Here is a 15,152-nt window from a genome sequence, read left to right as displayed (position 1 = left end):
ACTGTGGTGTATTGCAATATAATACAGCTGTAGAAAACAGTACAGTATTAGGGCTTTTTTTTTTTTTTTACTATAGTTGCTAACTTGCTGTATACCCTACTGAAAAAAACAGCCTAAACCAGCCTAGGCTGGTTGGCTGGTTTTAGCTGATCAACCAGGCTGGTTTTAGAGGGGTTTTGACCATTCCCAGGCTGGTTTCCAGTCATTTTCCAGTCAGGCTGGAAAATGACCAGCCCAAACAAGCTAAAACCAGTTTGACCAGCCTGGTATAAGCTGGACATAGCTGGTTTTAGCAGGGCTCCCAGCCTGGCTAGGCTGTTCAAGCTGGATTTAGCTGGTCATCTCCCAGCCTGACCAGCTAAGACCAGGCTTGAAACGGCTGGAAACCAGCCTGGAATGGCCAAAAACCCTCTAAATCAGCCTGGTTAACCAGCCAACCAGCCTAGGCTGCATGTTTTAAGCTGTTTTTCTGCAGGGTGGTTACCACAGCAACTGTATAATTACCTCAACAGATTAATCTAACAGTAAACTTTGAAGAAAAGACACTAAATAACATACCGGTCACTTTACATCTTTCCAGGTTACTGTACCCATTTTTGCCTTTTTAAATTCTCCATGACAAAGTGAAACCTTTTGGTCCATTTAGAGATGACAGCATCACACAGTTGCTGCAGATTTGTTGCCCATACATCCATGATGTGAATCTTCTATAAGATGCTCTACATGATTCCGATCTGGTGAATTTGAAAGCTATTTGAGAATAGTGAACTCTTCATAATGTTTAAGAAACCAGTTTGAGATTATTTGAGTTTGTAATGGTGTGTTTTCATGCTGAAAGTAGCCATCACAATATGGGTACACTGTGGTCATAAAGCGATGGGCATAGTAAGACACTGTAAAAATGTCTCCATTCAACACTGTAAATTAAATTCCTTTATGTTGTCCCAAAATAAACAGTTTAAGTTAAAAACTAATTGTTTTTACAAATTTAAGAGTATTGAATATTAAATGAATGAGTTGAGGATAAAACTATGCTCATTTGGTACTACATTGACCCAAAGTGTGCCAGAAAATTATCCCCACACTTTTATAACACTATCAGCAGTTTTAACCATTAATATAATGCATGAAGATCCATGCTTTCATGTTGTTTATGACTTATTCTGACTAACCGTCCAAATGTCATAGAAATCGACTTGATCAGGCTAATATCTTCCATTTCCATTTCTGTTTCTATCTGATGGCAAATGCACTGCTGTCTCTTCTGCTGCTGTAGCTCATGTGCTTCAAGGTTTGACTTTGACATGTTCAGAGAAGCTCTTTTGCTAAAATTTAGTTGTAAGAGGTGGGTTTTTAAGGAGTTAGTTTACACAAAATAAAAATGCTGTCATTAAATACCCCCCCTTATGTCATTCCAGCCTGATCTTACAAAAAAAAAAAAAAAAAAAAAAAATATATATATATATATATATATATATATATATATATATATATATATATATATATATATATATATATATATGTATATATATATTGTCAATTTAGTGGCTTATTCGCAGTTCGAGTAATTCGAGTTCAGTCATATGAAAATGTATGATTTTAAAAAGGAGGCGTGGCACCCAACCCTACCCCTAAACCCAACTATCATTGGGGGATAAGCAAATCAAACTAAATTGTATGAATAAGATCATACAAATTCATACAAATTAGTCACTAAATTAAAAAGTTATGTATTGCTGTGAGATTGTGTTGGTCATTCTAATCCCCTGGGAAAATAAAGTCGAGAGCTCCCTCATCCTCCAGCAACATTTTTTTTCACCAATGTCTTCACTTTCATGTCAGATCAGTTTGTGCGTTTATTATAAGCACTACAACGTATTGCCATTTTTGGCCACAAAAGCCCAATAGCCCACCTTTTTTTCCAAGAAAATATTTTTAATGAAATGGAAATTGCATTTCTCTAAGATTCTGTTGCTTGGTTTAAAATTAAGTAGGTCAAATTGACCAAACATGCTTAAATCTCTTGGGTTGCTGCTATTTAATAGACTGATTAGATATTTGTGTGAACAGGCAGTTGAACGTATTTTGTTTTATTTATTTATCAAATTTTAACTCTATCAAGTTTTAAAGGTATAGTTGACGCAAAAATGAATATTTTCCTCATTTGTTCACTACTTCCTCAAGGGGTTCTAAAGGTTTATCAATTTCTTTTTATTCTGTTGAATACAAAACAAGATACTTTGAAGAATGTTGGGGAAAAACACCCATGACATCTATAGCAGGAACAAAAATATGAAAGTCAGCACATTTGAAACAAATTAAAGATAAGTAAATGATGACAAGGTGGCACAGTTTCGCTTAACACTGTCTCCACACAGCAATAAGGCAGATGGTTTGAGTCCCGGTTGGGCCAGTTGGCACTTCTGTTTGGAGTTTGCATGTTCTCCCCGTGTTTGCATGGGTTTCCTCCAGTTGCTCTGGTTTTCCCCACAGTCCAAAGACATGCGCTATATGAATTGAATAAACTACAGTAAGTTGGCCTTAGTGTGTAAGAGTGAATGTGAGAGTGTATAAGTGTTTCCTAGTGCTAAGTTGTGGCTGGAAGGGCATCCGTTGTGTAAAACATATGCCAGAATTGTTGGCGGTTCAAGGAAAATTAATAAATGATGACAGATTTTTCATTTTATGAGTGAACTATCCTTTTAAAGTTGCGTCAAAACTCCAAATCTTTGCATGAAGCTTTACGTGAACTGTTTGGGTTGTTAGTCACATGCTATAGGTTAAGTACAGGAAACCAGAGATTGATTCTTCTAGTTCTGTTACTATCTCTGTTCTACACAGAGACGACTAATATGATTGTGACGATAATAGTGAACCTCCTGATCCCACATATTGCCAGCATTCCATCATGCTCATCACACTCTGAAATCAGCATATGAACTGTGACTGAATTGCTAAATTTTACATTTCTGAATGTCCTACTGTGTGAATTAGCACTGCTGTTCAAGCTCTCACGTGACCGCAAGCCTTTAAACATTAGTTATGCTTCAGTGGTCTTCAAGGCCTTTAAGGGATAGATAACCAAAAATTAATATTCTGTCATCTATCTCTTCTTTAAATCCTTCAAAACATAAATGACTTTCTTTCTCTTTGGTAAACTAAAACAGGTAAATGTGATACTATAGTAATGCATATTAAATGTGTACTGTAAAGTACTTGAATAAATCTGTTATGGTAAATCTGTAGTTGCCGAGGTAAAATAATTTTATATACTATATACTGTATAGACTGTTTTCTATAACTATATGGTACATTAGGCTACAATAAACCATAATTTACTATAGTACAAATATATTTTTTTATAATTACTACAGTTTGCTTAACATTACTTAACAAAGAGTTGTAAATACTGTAATTTTACAGTTTAACACACTTTACAATATACTATATACACTTTACTTGGTTTAAAACCACTATAATATTTTCTATAATTTACTGCATATTTTTCTTGCATAGTTCTCACAATTGAAGACTTTAAAATAGCTTCTTAGGTTTCTGCCAATAAATAAATAAATACAATTTGAAATTAAATTAAATTACAATTTGAGAATGTCAAAAATGTGAGTAAATGATGCCACAATTTCAGTTTTGTTATGAATTCTACTTTATTTAGGACAATTAAATGCTTGTCACATATTATACACTCAATTCAAAAGAAGTAATAATAGCAGTATTAATTTATACCCCATCATGCGACCTGCCCGAGCATGTATTAAATATATTTCCCCCTTCAGTATCAATAATTCTCCAGTTGCTCAGCCTTGTGACTAACCTTTAACAAATTTTGAAATAATAGTTCTGTGTGTGCATTTCTTTTGGCACTGTACTAGGTCCCTCTGGCTTTTTTTATTTGCCCTCTCTCTTCTCACATGAGTTTTTGATGATGCTCCCACACACATCTTCTGAATGTACATGAAAATGATCAGGGCATAAAAGAATCTTATGATACAAACATGTTTTTTTTTCAGAATATGACTAGTTCAGAAGTATTGAATAACAGGATTACATTAGAGTACTCCCTAGAGTTGACTCAAAACTGAAAACTCTGTCATGGTTTACTCACCTTTCACTTGTTCTAAACTTATTTTATGTATTTTGTCGAACACAAAAGATTATATTTAAAACAAATGTTAGAAACCAGAAACCTTTGATTTTCATAATATGCTGTTTTCCCAACAATGGAAGTCAATGGTTACTGGTTTCTATCATTGTTCAAAATGTCTTCTTTAGAATTCAACATAAAAAAGAAACATTGGAAGGTTTGGAACAACTTGAAGGTGAGTAACAGAACATTTTCATTTTTAAGTGAACTTCCTTTTGGTAGAATATTCTCTCTATATTTTTCTTGTTTTATTTTAATTTAGTTTAATTTGTTTTGTAGATCTTTACCTGGTCAAAGTTGTAAGTTCAGAAAAGCTCACTTTGGATAAGAGAGTGACTTCTGATGACACATGGCGTAGTCATATGACTCTCAGCGTGGAGTGATGTCTGTAGCATTAGATCCTTTTTTTGTGAAGAATCAATTATAATCTCACATAGAAGGCCATTGAGTCTTTTTACTCTACCCTTTTCATTCATTCATCCGTATCCTTAAATTAAAAGAGAAACGTGTTGAGGAATTAACTATGTAGTGACTATAGGCTATAGTAGATTCATAGTAACTACTTTGCTTTTTTAATGTCTTATCAGCTGGAAGGGCATTTGCTGTGTAAAACATATGCTTGGCGGTTCATTCCGCTGTGGGGGCCCCTGATGATTGAAGGGACTAAGCTGAAGAAAAATGAATGAAAGATCGTCTTCATTTATTCACACTTACACTTTTTTGTGAGTCTCTTTTAAACACAAAAGAGGATATTTTGAAGAATGTTAAAACTTGAAGCCATTAAGACACAGTATTTCCCCTACTGTGGGTGTTAGTTCTATACTGTCTGGAAAGCCATGAAGAAAGAGAAAAAGAGAAATAAAAATGGAGACTAAATCCTGACGAACTGTGGCAGCATATTCAAAAATGTTATTTAATTTTATTAATTTAATTTAGTTTTAATAGATCAAATCAATTTATGGCACTATTTTTAAAGCTTTCTCACTTTAAAACATTATTGTCTTAACTTTATTAGCTTTATGTGTTTCATGTTTGTATCATTTTAAAAGAGATATAATAATGATTATAATTTTTGATAAAATGTTAGTTGATGGTATCCATTTCATTGCAAGAAAGTTAGAACCTCTGACTATTTTATTCATTTTTCTGTTGATGCTGTACATTTTCTCTTTCTACCATAACTGAGACTATTTGCCTTGTTGGAAGAGCAGCTTATCTGGATTTGTCTGATTTAACGAAATGCAAATGAGATATTAATGATTTTAATTAGATATTAAAATATATTAATAAATAGATATTAATGCACTGCTTATTGACATTGTCTAGCAATAGCAAAGCCTGCTATAATTAATAATCTAACATGGTGATGATTTTAAAGGAATATCTATCATTTTAACCATTAGAATCTATTTCATAAACAAGCTTCTGCAGGGCTCATGCTGGATTTTGTGCATGGGCATAAAGGGTTGTGGTCAGCCCATGCCAAATCTAAACAAGCCCAGTCTGAACAACACACTGTAGCAGTTTTCGAACGCTCTGTAAAAAAAGCTAATCTTAGTTTCTTATCCCACTGACTAAGATATTTTGTTATGTCTCGTTGAAATAACTTCCCATTTAAGTTGAATTAACTTAAAAAAAGTCAAGTCCAGTTTAAATTTGCTCTAAGGTTACAGTAAGTCAGGGGTGTCCAAACTCGGTCCTGAAGGGCCAGTGTTCTGCATAAGGTAGTTTAGCTCCAACTTCCTTCAACACACCTGCCTGGAAGTTCTTATAGTATACCTAGAAAGAGCTTTATTAGATGGTTGGTGTGTTTAATTAAAGTTGGAACTAAAATATGCAGGACACCGGCCCTCCAGGACTGAGTTTGGACACCCCTGCAGTAAGTCATGTTGTCATCTAGGACTCATTATATGCCATTTTTTTTGAACGCACTAGCCTATATTCACAAGACATAAAACATTTGTCTTCAACTAATTTTCAATAAGCTGCAACACAAACTGACATATGAAAAACTACAAAACGCATAAAAACATGCATTTTAAAGGGTGCTGTATATTAGATGACATTGACTAGGGCCTAATAATTAACTACATTTTGTCACATCAAAACCAGATGAACTATTTTACATTTGATGTAGTCAGCCTAATTTTATTTAGACTGCTCCGTTTCTTCATTGAGAACTTTTCCAATCAATACATTTAGCACAACCCAAACATATTTTTCACAGAGGTTAAAAACTTTTAAACAGAATAAAGATGTAGACAATTTTTTTTTTTTTCATTTTTAAAAAAATAATTAGCTCTGTTGTCCCTGGCCTTTCTTTGTGGATTATGCATGTTTTCCTGTAAACTTCAGGTTCTTTGGTTTCATCTCACAGCCTAAATACATACAGGTTAAGGCACATTGAAGATCTGAAATGTCCTTTGTGTTTCCATATGCATAACGTCAGAATTTAGTTTTCAGAAAATGTTTATATACAAGAGATTGTTGTAAATTAGTGCAGGCCAAGTGTGGGCCTATACACAAGTTGGGGAATAACCAGCGGTCAGGGGGAGGGGGGAAGACACCGTGTCTAACAATTCATCTAAAACAATTCATTTTTTGTCATTCAACGTAGTTCAACAATACAGTCTATTTGATAATGGTTAACATTAAAATTATATCTGTAAACATCAGAGGTTTAAACACTCCTATAAAGAGAACAAAGTTTTTGCATAGTTTACGCAGATATTCTGTAGATGTAGCTTTGGTACATGAATCACATTTAAAAACAATTGATATTTCTCGTCTACAAAACAAATTTTATAAAATCATTGCTTTCTCTAGTGATGGTACAAATACAAAGGGATCACTTATACTCATTAAACGTAATCTCTCTCTTGTTATTGGAAAATGTAGTAATGACAAATCAGGCATGCTGAGCTATTTCTGTACAAGTATTCAAGATAAAAAAAATAGCTTTTGTCTCCGTTTATGCCCCAGCATATTTTGATGCTTTGTTTTTTCAATAGTAAACAAACCAGTTACTTGTCTTAAATGAATATGCACTCGTTATTGGAGGAGACATGAATGCACTTGCAGATATGAAACTAGATAAATCAACCACTACATTTTCTAAATCACAAGAAATACATCAACAAACTTTAAGTCTTTTATTCAAACACTGAATCTCATAGACATGTGGCGTGTTCAGAGCCCACTAGTAAGTGATTACACCTTTTACTCTGCCAGGCATCAGACACATTCTAGAATAGATTATATTCTCTGTTCGTGCGAACTCCTCCCTGCTGTAACATCAGACCATAACCCGCTACTGACAAAATTTTCTTACTGCTCTTCCTAGAGAACACCAAGATGGCAATTTAATATTACACTTTTACAAGGCTCTTCTTACAAGTTTCTAACTGATTTTAGAAACAAACTGATAGACTTTCTAAATAAGAATATAAATAGTGTGATAATCATTTGCTGGTATGGATGGCCACAAAAGGATTTATTAGGGATTTTTCCATCTCCTTCTCATCTTATTTAAATAAAGTCAGGAAAAAAAAATAAAAAATTGAGGAATTAGAACAAATCTCCTAGAGAGATAAATGGTACTTTTGTAGAACATTTTACAGATCTATATCAACCAAAGGACAATATAGATGGTTGAATGCTCTAAATTTCTTTAAGACATTAATTTGCCTCAATTAACAAAATGTGACTCTGAACAGTCAATTGAGGTGCTGCATGCAGCATTAAAAATGTCAAAAAAAGGAAAATCACCTGGCCCAGATGGGATTCCCCCGGAGTTAATTTTACATTTCTGGGATATACTACGACCAGTTATGCATGCTGCAATAAATACAGCAATACTAAAAGGACATTTTGAAAAACAAATGAATATAGCTCTCATTTCTTTATTCCAAAAAAAGACAATGACCATACTAAATGTTCAAATTATAGACCAATCTCATTAATTAACTCTGATATAAAAATATATGCTCTTGGTCTTAGCGCTTGGTCTATATGGTCTTAGCGCTGCGTCTTGAAAAATGTATTAGTAAATTAGTTCATAGTGACCAATCTGGCTTTATTCCACATCATTTAGCTTCAGAAAATATACGTCGACTGCTACATGTAAACAATGAGAGTAAAGATAAAAATAACCCATGTGCAGTTTTATCCCTAGATGCAGAGAAATTCGGGTTTAATGAAAAATTTATTGATATGATTAAAGTTATTTATGATAATCCATCAGCAATTATAGCAACCAATGGCTTAAACTCCCAACCATTTGATATACTGACAGGATCCATAAATGACGTGGAATAAATATAATTGCACCAATGCACTTTGGTTTACTCTCTGTATTAGGCTACCTGACTGCCTGTCTGGGTTTCAATCATGGTAGACGTGCAATTATAATGTATCTAATGTTTTTTATATAAGAAATCGCGATACCTCGATTTAATACAAAACAAAATCGTCTTAAAATGTTAATTCGAAAAAATCGCCTAGCCCTAGTATGACAGAAATAGCTTTTTACACTTTCTTTACTTACTTTTTTCTATATATCCTTTGAGACCTTTTAAGCCAGTGTGTTTAAAAATGTGATTCAAATTATTTACAACTGCAAAAATTTCTAAATGCCATCAGAAATTTTCTTCTATTTTTAGCATTTTTTTAAAAGCTCCTGTGTGTATGCTCAGTAAATGCACTTTTATGGCAAAAATATATTTTTTGCATTGCCTTTAAAGTGAAATAAATGCACAAAAATATTGGATGCGGAGAAAAAGCTCATTTTAGAAGAAAATTTCCGATGACACTTAGAAGTTTTTGCATCTAAACTCTTCATATATAAATCTTTATATCCAACACTGAGTTGTCGGTATTATTTGTCTGTATCTCTTTACAAAGCTGGAAAAACAATGTGTAAATGTGCATCATCTTCAACAATTTTTTGTGTGAGGCCACAGAGGACAGGTCAAACAGTGAATTCTTTGGTTTTCTCGATCATGACCTATAGACATACTAAAATTTAAACATAAATACATTTAAATTTGCTCTGGTTAGTGGTAACATTTCACGAACACTCAAAAGAGTTTTGTTGAACTGAACTAAAGTCATCAATTTGCTCACCTTGCAGCCAACGGCTAATACATTAGTACCAACAACATGCATTAGCAATATCCCAGACACACAATTTACATAATTTAATGTTATTTGGTTTAACTACAAATCTGGCATTGCCAGAAATATTTATTAGCTCAAATGTAGTTTTTTACCTCTAACATATGCTGTGTGTGTCACAGGACTCTACTTTTTCGTGTGGAATGAGGACTAATCTGAGCATGTGTGAAGTGAATCAACTGATTTGTAACTGGTTCCTGATTGTAGAGATTAAGTAGTACAACTGACCCATGGTACAACTATGCCTGGTGTCCCTAAGCTTTGATTTGAAGACGCTTTTGTTGAACTGGAATCATTGCCACTATTGCCAATTGATTTTCAGGGAAAGTTGCTAAAGTAGGAACAATTTGTGAGAGAATAAATTGTTGAATAATACTTTAAAAGTTGCTAAATGAAGTTGTCATGTAGCTGCAACTCAAATCTGCATCTTTATGTAATATACAAAATAATGAATGAGTTTTCTCAAATTTACTGGCCATGCAGCAAAAACATGACTTAAATAAAATATGTTAAATTACAAACAGCAAATTAACAGTTCTGTTAGACAATTGTTCGGTTACTCTTTTAATTATTTCTCCAGAAAAAAATGTAAAATGTGTGCTACTGCTTTTGCCCTCAGCCAACAAATATTGCTAGTGTTCCTGCACAACCAGAGAGGCTGCAGTTTCAGAACCACATTTTTAGGATTCCTCATTATGGACCTGTCCCATCCCCTACTGGACGGATCAGAAACAACGCAGGGTCCTAGAAATGCAGTGTTAAAGCCTCTCCGGCTGTGCAGGAAAATACATTGCTGATGTATCCACACTTTACTGAGTTAAGCATGCAGTCACTATAGGCGACTTCTCTTTTGATTTCAGTTACTTTTTAAAAGTAGCCAAATTATTGCTACAACATAGCTTAAAACAATGTTGCTAGGGTAGTATGAAACCTTGCCAAGTTGGTAACACTTATTATTGAAGTCAGAATGACATCCATTTCGTAGTGTGCTTGCTATGGTCGAATGGTACAAACCTCTGAAACGGTAAGAAGCAGACAAAATCACGAGGTCCAGCTGAGAACTGCTGCCATAAAGGGCCAACACATGCTTATTTGCAAGGTTTATAAACATATGCTTCATTAATTCGTTTCGTTTGTTGGAGATAAAACAAATAAAAATCATTCATTATCATACACATCATTTTGATTAAAAAAAATTGGGTTTTCCATACACTTTTCCACCGCATCATACTGACATAATCGCTGCCAAAGATGAACAGTATGAATTGCTTTAAATAAATTATGAGATGTTCTCAAAAGTATTATTGAGCTCTTACTGACATCTGCTGGATAATACCTGTATGGCAAATAGATCATAGTCTAATAATTCTAATGTTTTAATAAAATATTAGATTAGACGCTCTGTTACTGAATGTCAGCTATAAACCATTAAAGAATTAGCAATCTGTCAGCATAATATCTGTTTTTGTTGCTCCTCATCGGACTTTTGTAAAGTTACGTATAGACAACAGAATGTATAAAAACCTATGTAATCAATGTTACAATGTTTATGTGGACTTCAAAATGCATTCATGCCAAAAATCAATGTCAATATTAAGTAAAAGATCATGTTGAAAATGTTTTGTATATTACCTGTAAATATCAAAATTCAATTTTTGATTAGTACATTATAGAGACTTAATTTGAGCAAATTTAAAGGCATTTTCTCAATGTTTATTCATTCATTCAGATGAGGGCAAATACTGAATTCTATTGTGCTAAAATGGTCACTGCCAACGATTTATGACTTGCTTCTTCAAATAAGTTAGGACATGTTCTCAGAGTTTTTGTGAGATAATTCATATAAATTTAGCTCCTACTGACCTCTGCTGAACATTCCGTGAATAGCAGATCATAATATAATAATAAAACCCATTTATTTATAAATAATGTTTATTTTTGAACACTTTATTTAGACAATTTTTAGACAAAAGTGATTTATTTATTTTTATTTATTTATTTATTTATTTATTTATTTATTTATTTATTTATTTATTTATTTATTTATCTTGGGCGAATATTGTCCAGTCCTAACAAACTATACATCAAAAGGATTTGGCTTTTATTCAGGCAATGTTGAAATTGCAGTTTAAAAAAAAATACAGCTGACATCTTGGAACAGTCAACATATCACCAAGTTAAAAAAAAAATAAAAAGTTAACAAGATACACAAAGATTGCAAGCATCTGATTGTAAAATCTGCTGAGATTAAAATTCCAAAGGGAATGTAGGCAAGATGACTTTGAACAGGTGGGAGTGAGTTGATTTGTGCTTTGTGTTGAACAATATTTTGTCATCATAGCTTTGCCTTTATTGGGGCCCTTATGAGGCATCTATAAAATGCAAGTAAAATTGAAGTTAAAAGTTTTCATTAATTTGATACTGGAATAATCCAGTGGTGTTTTTTTGGTTTAGTGAGCTGTGCAGGAGTCTCTTATTTGTTAAAAGTTAAATTGCTTACTAGTATTCAGAAAAATCCTTGACTTTTTACATAATTCCTTGACAAATTATGCATTTAAAAAATTACATTTATTATATTTTCTTGTCTGCTTAGTCCCTTTATTATTCCGGGGTCACCACAGCAGAATTAACCGCCAACTTATTTAGCAAGTTTTTACACCGCAGATGCCCTTCCAGCCTCAATCCATCTCTGGGAAACATCCACACACACACTCATACACTACAAACAATTTAACCTACCCAATTTACCTGCACCGCATGTCTTTGGACTGTGGGGGAAACCGGAGTACCCGGAGGAAACCCACACGAACTCAGGGAGAACATGCAAACTCCACACAGAAACGTCAACTGAGCCAAGGCTCGAACCAGCGACCCAGTGACCTTCTTGCTGTGAGGCGACAGCACTGCGCCACTGCTTTACTAAAATTATATTTATAATTAATACATATGTATAGTCCAAGCTGTTCTAAAGCACCTAGTTACAGTGCATCTGGAAAGTATTCATAGCATTTCACTTTTATTCACATTTTTTTTTGTTACAGCCTTATTCCAAAATTGATTAAATTCACACAATACCCCATAATGACAATGAGAAAAATGAGAAAATTTGTTATAAATTAAAAAAAAAAAAAACTGAAAAATGACAAGTACATAAGTATTCACAGCCTTTGCGCAATACTTTTTTTCAAGTCATCATGTCTTTTTGAATAAAATGCCACAAGTTTGGCATACCTGTCTTTGGGAATTTTTGCTCATGCCTCTTTGGACCACTCAAGGACATTCACCGAGTTGTTGAGAAGCCACTCTACTGATATTTTGGCGGTGTGCTTTGGGTCTTTGTCTGGCTGGAAGATAAACCTTCGTCCCAGTTTGAGGTCAAGAGCATTCTGAAGCAGATTTTCATTCAGGATGTCTGTGCATAGCTGCATTCATCTTTCCCTCTATCCTGACTAGTCTTTCAGTTCCTGCTGCTGAAAAACATCCCCACAGCGTGATGCTGCCACCACCATGCTTCACTGTCGGGATGGTATAAGCCTGGTGATGAGTGGTGCTTGGTTTTCTCCAAACAAAAAGCCTGGCATTCACTCCAAACAGTTCATTTTAAGTCTCATCAGACCAGAAAATTTAGTTTCTTATGGTCTGCGAGTCCTTCAGATGCCTTTTAACAAATTCCAGGCAAGGAGTGGCTTCTTTCTTGCCACTCCACTATACAGGCCTGATTGGTGGATTGCTGCACAGATGGTTGTCCTTCTGTAAGGTTCTCCTCTTTCCACAGAAGAACACTGGAGCTCAGATAGAGTGACCATTGAGTTATTGATCACCTTCCCGACCAAGGCCCTTCTCCCCCAGTCATTCAGCTTAGATGGCTGGCCAGAAGAGTCCAGGTGGTTCCAAACATCTTCCACTTACATTTGCAGCAGAAACTTTCAGAGCAGCAGAATTTTTTCTGTAATCTTCCCCAGCTTTGTGTCTCGAGACAATCCTGTCTCAGAGGTCTACAGACAATTCCTTTGTCTTCATGCTTGCTTTGTGCTTTGACATCTATTTTGGAATAAGGCTGTAACATAAACAAATGTGGAAAAAGTGAAGTGCTATGAATACTTTATGGATGCACTGTTTCTTGATTCATTGGGAACAGCTGTTTTAATCAACTCAACAGATGAAAAACAGAAGCTCTTTGCTGTTGGTTTGTCATGGCTAAGACAAAGTAGCACAGTTAGGACCTGTGGCTTCACACTTGTGGCTGCTTACAAGTTAGGAAAGGGCTATAAGACCATATCTAAATATTTTTGAGTTCCAGTGGCTACAGTGGTAAGTTAAATAAAAAAAAAATACAAGACATTATGAAAAATCTCAGAGGATGTGGTCGAATGCCAAAAGTGAGTCCTGTTTTGGCCAGGAGGATAGTGAGAGAGGTAAAAAAGAATTAAAAGATCACCACCAAGGTTATCCTGATGATAGGCAGACAGCTCAACAGACACTGCACAACGCTGGGTTTGATGGACACAAATCAAGGAGGACACCTCTTCTCAACAGAAGGCACACAAAAGCCTGCTTGGCCTTTGTAAATGCTCATCCTGACAAAGGGCATACTCACACTGTGTACAGTTGACTTGAATCGGGCTAAAGCACGCTTGTCCCCCCCTCCCGTTTCCCCCGACGGCAAGCACTCACATTACATTTGGGCCTTGGCACGCATACGTCATGGATGATGCTCTCTTCAGTAAGCGCTTTTGCTAAGCACAGTGGAGATTTCTTTAGTTATATTGTTTTAGTCGTTTGGGATGCAGTGACACGCAGTCATATTTTGCCAGATCAGGACTGTATTTTCAACAGATCAGCCACTTTTGGCACTAATAAACAAACAAAAACTCTTTGTGCTGCAGGACTTAGGAGGTTTGCTGAAGGTGCAATTGAGTGCAGTGAGGGGTTTGCATCTTCAATAAACTACGACAGTTTGAGTTAATTAATTATTAATGATTAGTAAATCCATACGAAACAGTCCCTTAAAAGGCATGTCTTGCTTTCAGTTTTGGGCTCACGCACGTTTTGCACTCACACACAAGTGTACCGCGCTCTGGCACACCTCTTCCAATCGGGCCGGGGCCGGCCAAGTGAACTGTGCCTGAGCCCGATTCAGAGCACTCACACTTCACAAACAATCTGGAAAACGAGCCTGGGCACGGTTCGGATAGCATAGTGTGAGTGGGCCCAAAGAAGACTTCTGGTCTTCTGTTTCATGGTCAGATACAAAATTTAAATCACAGTCAGACATGGTGATGGGAGCCTAATGTTTTGGGAGGTGTTTAGCAGCTTGTGGACCAGGGAATCAATAACAGTAAATGGCACCATGAAAAAAAAATCTAAATTCTCAACAACAACATTAGGTGGTTTGTAGGGAAACTTAGCCTTGGGTACCAGTGGATATTTCAGCCTGAGAATGACCCAAAACACAGAAAAAGTGGTAAAGAAATAATTAGCAGACAAAAAACATTCACACTTTGGAGTGGCTCAGAGTCCTGATGTAAACCCAATTGAGAGTCTGTGGACTGTGCAAAAGATCACGGTGATGGCAAGGAGACCCTCCAATCTGAAAGGGTTGGAGCTCATTGATAAAGATGAATAGGTAAAAATACCAGCAATTATAGGCTTAATTATATGCTTGATTGATGTAAAAGCCAAAAAGGTTTTGTATGAATTATTAAGAAGGGTATGAATACTTTTGGACATGCCACTTTATATTCAAATGTATAATAAAGCTGAGAAAAAAATGATGTCTCTTAATTGTCTATCATTATTGTCTTAGTATCATCAT

At 35.0% G+C, this 15,152-nt stretch overlaps 1 protein-coding gene across 1 annotated transcript in view; it reads right to left on the bottom strand.

The window, feature by feature from the left end:
* Positions 1-15,152, bottom strand: part of LOC147846886 (uncharacterized) — a 207,954-nt gene that overhangs the window by 161,264 nt on the left and 31,538 nt on the right. The window lies entirely within an intron of this gene.

Source organism: Danio rerio, chromosome 1 (assembly GCF_052040795.2).
Source record: "Danio rerio strain M-AB ecotype USA chromosome 1, GRCz13ab, whole genome shotgun sequence".
Lineage (NCBI taxonomy): Eukaryota > Metazoa > Chordata > Actinopteri > Cypriniformes > Danionidae > Danio > Danio rerio.
Note: the sequence above shows the minus strand (reverse complement) of the source record. Positions and strands in the feature narration are given on the sequence as shown.